The 8,941-nt window shown below is 44.5% G+C and overlaps 1 pseudogene; it reads left to right on the top strand.

Annotated features, from left to right (window-relative positions):
- Positions 1-2,847: 2,847 nt before the first annotated feature.
- On the top strand, positions 2,848-3,782 carry LOC147706774 (U6 snRNA phosphodiesterase 1 pseudogene; annotated as a pseudogene).
- The last annotated feature ends 5,159 nt before the right edge of the window (positions 3,783-8,941 follow it).

Below are 8,941 nucleotides of genomic sequence, written 5' to 3'. Positions count from 1 at the left end.
CCGAGGTTTTGAGTTGTGGAGTCAAGGCGGACGGATCCCTCTTTGAGAGACTCTCCTGTACCTTCAGTTGTTTGTTGTTATTGGTTGTGAATACAAATGTGATCTTTGAGATTCTGAGCCCAAGGTAGGCCTTGGACATTCACTGCTTGAAAAGTGGCACTTACAGAAGACCCTTCAGGCATTAGAAATGATGCTTTATTACCTACAAGGGTGCTATACATTACACACCTGTCCTCTCTTCCAACGACTGACATGGTGCTCCTTAAGGAGAATCAAGGGTGTACTCTTCATCAGGATGACACATCCATTTATAGTGTGAACAGGAAACAATATAATAGCAGCAGAAAGAGTTGTAATTTAGAAAAAGTTCTGACATCCATTTAGTTCGCCTTAAAGCAAAATGAACAGCAACAACAATGTATTGGGAAAAGCAGAGACGAATCCTTCCAAACCAGAAACCAAGGAGGAGCCAGGGTTGATGCAGTGCTGTGAACCCCCACTCTTGCAGATAAAGTGGGGGTTCTGCCTCTGGGCCTCGTGGGCTGCTAAACCTGGTAACACTCAAATGCTACCTAGTTCCTTCTAGGATTTGTGTGTCTACTGATGTGCAAACAAAGGCTGATTAATAACACTGAGAGGAAACATCATGTCAGAGCGGAGGGGTGGGGGCCAGGCTGGCAGGGGCAGCGAAATGAAGAACATGAGAAAAATGGACAAAAATGGGAAAAAAAGCAGGTGGGAGAGAGAAAGGTAAGAAAGAAAAAGCAAAGAGGAGCGAAAAAGACAAAAATAACGAGGAGAAAGAAATGGATTGGGTGAAGGAAGGTTTGAAGGTTGATAGGATGAGAGGACGAAAGGAATAGTGTAAGGAAAGAAAAAAGTTTGAAAGGAAGAAAGGATCAGCGATTACAAAGAAAGTAAGAATGAAAGTAAGAATGAAAGGAAAAATGCAAGTTAGGGTGAATGGTAAAGGGAAAGAAGGAATGGTGAAAGGATTAATAAAAGAAAAGATGGAGAGGTTAATGGATAGGTTACATTGGTGCCCGGTAGTTTGGGCAGGGAGGGAGGTGAGAGGGTGGTCCACACATGCACACATAAACAAACACTCACTCATGCCCATGCATTCACCCGCATGTGCACACACACCCATTCACAACACACAACAAATTCATACATTTGTACATAGTTGCATGCATGCATCAAACATTCAAAAAGATAAAACTTACCTGTCCTGCAGCTCCTAGAGCGGGAAGCCTTGGAGGTCCCAGGAGGGTTGGGACTTCTGCCTCTCCTCATTCCCTTCCCTTAAGGCAGCCAATGAGGGAAGGCAGCAGTCCCCAACTTGTCACAGAGTGGGATGGGATTCGTGAGACTGCTGACCTCACCCTACTCTGTGATGAGGTGTCACCGATGGACACACGGCCCTGGATACTACAGGGCTCGAAACTGAAGCACCCAGGACCAATGCAATCAGTGACGCTCCACCTCATCACAAGGGGGGAGGGTCTTAAGGCACTTTTGCAAGGCTGAGGAGGTCATGCACTGAGGGCTCTAAAATCCTTGGCTAAATTCAGCTCAGCCAGCCATGATACTGTGCATATAGCGTATGTCTAGCTCCTGGCTGCCTGACCTGAACAAGAAGAGTGTCTGTCAGCCTGACCTTTGCATAAAACACTGTGACCTTTAGTCAAACATGCTGGCCACAGGTCTTCAGGTGCTAGAGCCCACCTGTGTTCTCCTGCCATTTGGGCAGTGGAGCCTCCATGGAGTGGCCTGGGCTGCCGATTTCAGGAGTCGGGTGGCAGAGAGGCGCGAAAATGTGCTACTTGGCTGCCATCTTGGCGACGCTTCCTGTCAAATATTTACGAAAGAGGCAGCATTCAGTTTGAAAATCCTACCAAATGCCTGCAAATAATAGGACACATTACAACACAAACATTTACAACGCATGCTTTTACAACACAGTTTTTATATCACAACAACCATTACAACGCATGATTTTATAACACATGTCAAAACACACCCAATTTTTGGAAACTACATTTACAACGCATTCCATTACATTGCATACCATTACAACGTATACCATTACAATGCATAATACTTTTAGGGCAACAGTAGGGTGAGGGTTGGGTAGCGTAGGGGTAAAAATTACAATTCCCAACTCCAGTGAGTGCAACAATAGGGTAAGTGTTGGATAGTGGAGGGGTAAAAAATACTATTCCAACTCCAGAGAGTGCAACAGTAGGGAAAGTGTTGGATAGTGGAGGGGTAAAAAATACTATTCCAACTCCAGAGAGTGCAACAGTAGGGAAAGTGTTGAATGATGTAGGGGTAAAAATTACTATTCCCATGTACCCCAAAACCCAAACCCACCCTAAAACATTTTTAAAAATCCCCATTACTTACATTATAATGCGTTGTAATGGCATGCGTTGTAGTGACATGCTTTGTAATGGAATGCGTTGTAATGACATGCGTTGTAATGGCTGCGTTGTAATGGCATGCGATGTGAAGGCTGTTGCGTTGTAACAGCTACGTTGTAAAGGTAGTGCGTTGTAATGACTGCGTTGTAATGGATGTTTTCCATCTGCAAATGGAGGAACATTAGACCTAAGTTTCCGCATTCATATATTGTCAACACAGTAGTCATGTTTCATTAAAGAGGCAAGAGCAAAAATCTTTAACAAAAATTGGGATAGTGCAAATGAACATCAGGAGAGCCCGCAGTGGTTCCCTGGAACACTGTCTGCTCCCTCTCAAGCTGGATGTCACATCCAAAGTGAAAGCTGTTCTTTACGGAGAGCCTGTTCAGCCTTCGCATTATTTGATGTTCGCCCCGAAAAGTGCCGCAAGTTGATGCCAAATGTCGCCTTCTAAAAGATTCACAACAAAAATGAGGCTGTATTTACGAACTGTACATTTGAGAAGGGAATAGCTGGGCACCTTATTCATGAGTGAATTATATCACTTACTGGTCTGCGTGGGGACTCCAGCGTACCCATGAGTGCCGATGTACTGGTGGACACAGTAGCAGTAGTTCAGAGGATGAGTCTTCCTTGACAGAGACCCCAAGTTTTCTTGCTGTTTTAAGGGGCAGAAGCTCTAAAGGTGATAATGGGAACCCTGCTAATACTTCCCCCGTGGAGGGCGTCCAAGTGCGGTCAAGCGGGGCCCTGCTGCCATCGAGAGAGCTTCCTTGGCTCCCTGTTCCAGAAAGTGTGTTGCGCATGTTCCAAGATAACCCCGAAGATCAGGCCCCCGAAGACATTCACAAACATGGCGGACGAGTGCGCAGCTTCCCTCACGAATGAGGCAACTGGGCAACATATGTCTATGCACCGTATGAACCTGTAGAGGAATTCCCTGACCTTGTGGACATGCTCTTATCTAATGCTCACAAATATGGTGTTGTACTGACTAAGATGGTGGAGTTTCACATCAGCCTGCCGCGAACTGTGGTTCTTCGACATCACTGGATAAGCTTGAGCTGCAGGACCTCATCTGTGAGGTCAACTGAGTCCTGCAAGATTTTGATCTGGAAACCTTCTATGGGGATCCCTCCTTCCATCTTAGCCTGGGCTGGTGTATCGGGACGCAACTGAAAAACTGAATGTGAAGTGCCGACAGGAACTTCAGGAAGCAGTTGATGGGTTTGAGGACTCTGCAATCCTGCTAAGGCTTCATGTTGAAGAGGTCCGCTGCAAAGCTGGCAACAAGATCTTCTCCATCCCCCTGCAGTGAACATATGCCCTGTCACCGTGTCAACTTCTTTGATCAGATGTGACCTCACTGGTGTGTTCAGTGACTTTGCATGGTTTATGTTCCTTCCTTATGGATTGGGCGCAGGCTGAACATTGGCAACCGTGGGCAGGTGTTGTATTTGCCTATTCTGCTGTTGAAGAAATTCAGATACTGAGATCTTGCTATTTCATACGTAACTCTGATACTTAAAAAGGGTGAATCTAAAATATCTTTTAATGCAAATAAAAAAAAAAAATTATTTTATGGAGAGCCCCTGTGGAGGTGGTGGTGTCGAATCAACACCATTGCATATTCTTGCTGCTCGGAAGGAGGGGCCTGCCCCCCCCCCTCGCCCCCCGGCGTTCCACTCATGCTCCCTCTTCGTTGCCAATCTCAGGAAGTCACAACACAGACAGTGCGATTTGCAAACGCATTTGCGACTCAGGGTGTCCCTTTTGTAAGTTGTAAGTTTATTTTTTGTGGTCTAAAAGCATGAACAACCGTAAATCGTTAGTACATCAGGTGTCAGATTTCCGACAATGGACCTGATTGCTGTCCTGAAGTGGCATCAAAATGCATTATTAATATTATTATTATTATAATACGTAAATCCAGTCCAGTCCCATGCAATCACGAATCAACTCATGCATTGGGAAATTACCGTGTAGGGCTGATTTTTTCCGGTAGTAAAACCAATTCCATGGGGTTTAGCACTCGCCCTTAGCAGGGGAGGGAAAGAGCAAGGAAGGGAAAGTTTTTGTTTCTGACAGGAGTATGGTCCTGAGGACTGAGGCTTGTGTGCTTTGCATTCACAACCCCATGTGGTATTTTCCAGAATTACCAGCTGGAAAAATCAGATATAGGTTCTCCCTCACTGTGGAAAACCCTACCCACTCCGAATCAGGCAGAGGAAACTTCCCTGTGGTCATTTCACTCCTCCTGGCTCCGAATCGGGCCTTTCTTTTCAGAGCAGGCTGCTGCTTCTATTTCTGGGCCTTCCTCCCTAACCTCGTGTGTCAATCATCCTGGTTTGACGGCAGTGTCTTCTCTAGGACAGAGCTGTCATCTGTATATCTTCCCTCCTCAATGAATTCCATCAAATTGTTCCTTGATTCCATGATCTCCATGGTTCTTGACAGTGCCCTTGGATGCACCTTGGTTGAGCTTCCCTTCTTCCATCAGGTGGTGTTTGACATGCTCCCACTGCATTACTGTTTCATCTGATACCAAGCTCCACGTGCATCAATGTGCTTTCCTGAGCGTTTCAGATATCCTCAGCACTCAGTATGTAAATGTTTGCTCTCGCGAAGAAGTCCACATAGAACAAGCAATCGGTGAATATTTAAAAAAGATGCTCTTGTGTCCTTAATTCAGTCTGATAGGGGATAACAACCAATCACTGATGTTCTTGCTCCTATTCACGCGACAGGAATAGTGTGTATCCCTCAGAGGCAGGCTGTGAGGAGCAGAGACGCTTTAAGGCACGGGCAAAGCAGGGCTTAATTTGTAAAACAAGCATTTGCAATGCAATCAGTCTCGCTTTTGGGACCTTCCATGTATTTATCTAGGCAGCACATTAGCCCGAGGTGCTGAAACATCTACAGTTCTTTAACATGGAGGTAAAGTAGCACCAAACTGCGTGACACGCCAGGTATGGGAACACATGGAGGGAAATATTGCCTTTCAGCCGGAAATGGCATAGTCCAAAGCTCTGTTTTTAATATAAAGTCAGGGCCTTCAGTGGTCATATCACTGAAAATACAAGATTTGAAATAAATATTATTGTCAGGTAGATCTCACAAAGGTAAGCCACAAATGATCTCTTCTTACCCTTCAGTTGCAAGACACAAAGCTCAAGGCGGGGGGGTGTGCAAGGATTAAAAAGTAAAATAAGCAGTGTGCTTTGTATAATTCCTGTTCTACTTACCGAGTTTGCTCTGTGCAGTTCTTCGGCAGAGCTTTATTTTCCATTGTGTGGTCATAATTCTACTTTTGAAGGTATGGCGGAGATCCTCACTGTGGGGCATATTCAAGCCCCTATCGCTACAGGGACGTTACTTTTTCCGACCTTCATGTGGTGATAGGGACTTTGCCTTATTCACAAGGCGGAGTTAAGCCACTTAATCTGGTTTAACGCCGCCTTATAAATAAGGCACCCTCTCACGCTATACTTAGCGTGAAATAGGTGGGCAATGGGTGTTGCGGTGGTCGTTCTGTCGCAATACCCATTGATTTTGACACTGCCCCATATTCACAAGGGTGGTGTAAATATGGGGCATCGCCAAAATTGGCGAAACGAGGAGAAATGCTTTTTCCCCTAGTTTCTGCTGTTTCCATGTGTGCTGCATTGTGTAGCACACTTAGGAATAGCAAAACGCCATGGATTGTTTATTTGCAGGAAGGTGTCCCTTCCCGCACATACCAGATTGTTTAATAAATGACGAGTTGCAACTACTGCATCACACTGATTGTTTATGTGCAGGAAAGAAAACCTTCCTGCACATGAACAATCTTTCCTTGCAAAGCATGAACCCTTGTACAATGGTGCAAGAGTGCCTGCATTGGTGCTAGGCAGCTACAGTTAGCACCGGTGCCAAGGGAAAGGCAGGGGTGCACCGTATTCTTGTATATACAGCTCATCCCTGCGTTTGGAACTGTCGGAGCGTGCCTCTAATGATGCGGTGAACACTGTCGCTATCTTTTGCATTGTTTCACTGCACCTTGGCAGACCTGTTGCATAGCTGCCAGGTTTTCAGATTGCTGATGTCAGTACGGATATGAGTGACAGTCTAATGTCAAATGTGTGACAACCTGACTGACACTTCTCAGGATAAATCACAGCAATAACTAGTATTTAAGTGACTTTGAATGTTCTGCTCCTGTATCCAGACATCACACAGCAATGAATTTATGCCTTAAAATAGCCAGTCCCATTGGCTAATACTTGTAAGCAGTATCAGATCAATAAGTAGCAACAATTAGTGTGTTGTGAATAAATAGAATTAAAAATATTGAAATTCTGAGAATATTAGACTTGAATTGAAAAATACTAGTACGGCTACAGTTTCTCAATCACTCCTGTTCTTTCCTTCACACCACTTTAGTGAACAGTTTCTCACTCTATAAGTCACTTAAACCTTTTTTCCCTCACATATTTCAGAAATCCTCCAGCTGCATACCTCACATGTCATCCACTTCCGCTTCACTCTTTCTTTCTGGATTACTTCCTTGTGCTGCACCCTTCACCATGATAACTAACACACACACTCTCTCTCTCTCTATATATATATAAATATATATATATATATGTGTGTTATGTTAGAATATTTGTAAAGCGCATAGCTGTCCCAGCGACGGGACGCCCCAGCGCTAAGAGACAGCAGAACGCCCTCCAGCTCAGGCTCTGTAAATCCGCGGCATGTGGGCCACATGAAGGTCCACCAAGCATAAGGCACGGGCGGGTGCATATGGAAGGCACAGATTGCTCAGAATTGCAGGACAGAGGCCAGAGAGAATCTTCTGATGCAGAGAGTTTTGAAGTGGATTCTTTTCTCCATTGGCAACCAGTAGAGTTGACGGAGGAGGCCAGAAAAAGAATGGGGCTTGGGAAGTGCAAAGAGGGTGTGGGCTGCAGCATTCTGAGCGAGGGGGAGCCTTTTGGTCACTGTCTTATTAGAACCTAGGAGCAGCGCAGTAATCCAGCCTAGTCAAGACAGTGTATTGGACAATCATCTGACGGGTGTGAGCCTACAATAGGCTTCATGCCGCGTTGCAGTCCGAAGCATGTGCCTGCTACTGATTTGGCATGGAATGGACATCAAAGGAGAGAGACTATCCACCCAGACGCCCAAGTTCTTAACAGCAGTTTTAGGCAGAGGTGGTGAGCCAAGCTCGGAAGGCTACCACTGGCTTACTAGAAGGAGGATCTCTGATTTAATGGAGCTCAATTAAAGATAGTTGGCCTACATCCAATCAGAGATGGCGGCCAGGTGCTCCTGAAATTTTGTGGTGTCCTGACTCGGATCCTTGGAGAAGGAGAGCTCAAGCTGCGTGTCAGAATATGACACCAGTGAGATGTTCCGAGCTTTTGCGACTGAAGCCAGAGGCCGGATGTAGACATTAAACAGGGTAGGACTGAGTGCTTAATTCTGCGGGACGCCACAGCGTAGAAGATGAGTCTGAGAATGAAAGGGGGGATGGGAGAATGACTTAGAAGGTCCTATATGAAATTCACAAAGAGGAAAATAGAAAAATGGCCAGTCGCTGATTCAAAGTTCCCCGTTTTCCTCACGGGGAACAGTCCAAATGGTAGTTCATGCGTTGAGAAAAACACATATCCATGTATGATCTTTTATTATTTTTTTTTGTTTATGTTTTCTTTCTCAACTAATGTGAAATTTGCATCCAAATCTCCATATACATGATCAGAGTTCTTCATAAAATATTATAACAAATACAGCCAAGCCAACATGTGTTTCGCGAAGGTTTCCCTTCTTCAGGGCTCCAATCAATATGTTCCAAATTGTTCCTTTCAAATCTTCTGTTTCACTGCTCCATAGTATCCAATAAACAATTGAATCTTCTAGATCCTACCGACAATGGCTGCAGCCGGCATATGATATTAGAGAAATTTATGCGAAGATGTAATTGTTTATTGGATACTATTGAGCAGTGAAACAGTAGATTTGAAAGGAACAATTTTCAGTTTACCGCTACTGTTTGATTTGTTGGCTGACTATAAACCCTTCCCTACCATTAATCCGTGTCAGAGATGCAGTCCCTGTTAATATTTCACAATTTACTTGATCTTTCATTCCCTGGGAGTACATCATTTTTCTAGATGTTTTGTTTCTGTCCTTTATTCATGCAACATCTGACTCTTGTCTAGTGCACACTGTGAACAGAATTGCCTCTAGGTATCTCAGTAAATTCAGGTTATGGGTTGGTGTGCATGACAGTGTACAATTGATTATTTTGGAGTTGAAGCTGGAGTCAGTGAAATTGTCTCACAGTGCCTCTCAATGGGACATTAAGTTGTTTTGACTGCATCCTCATTCAATCTGTACCCTTCTACGGAGCGCAGAGACAGATTGTTACACATTTGACAATTGTAATTACCATTTAGTGTAAAGGGGGTATAATGCTGTTGAAATTCTGCTGGATTTACGAGAGAGGCGAGAGTGATAGATATATATAT

The sequence above is a fragment of the Lissotriton vulgaris genome, chromosome 6, assembly GCF_964263255.1.
Source record: "Lissotriton vulgaris chromosome 6, aLisVul1.2, whole genome shotgun sequence".
NCBI classification, from domain to species: domain Eukaryota; kingdom Metazoa; phylum Chordata; class Amphibia; order Caudata; family Salamandridae; genus Lissotriton; species Lissotriton vulgaris.
Note: the sequence above shows the minus strand (reverse complement) of the source record. Positions and strands in the feature narration are given on the sequence as shown.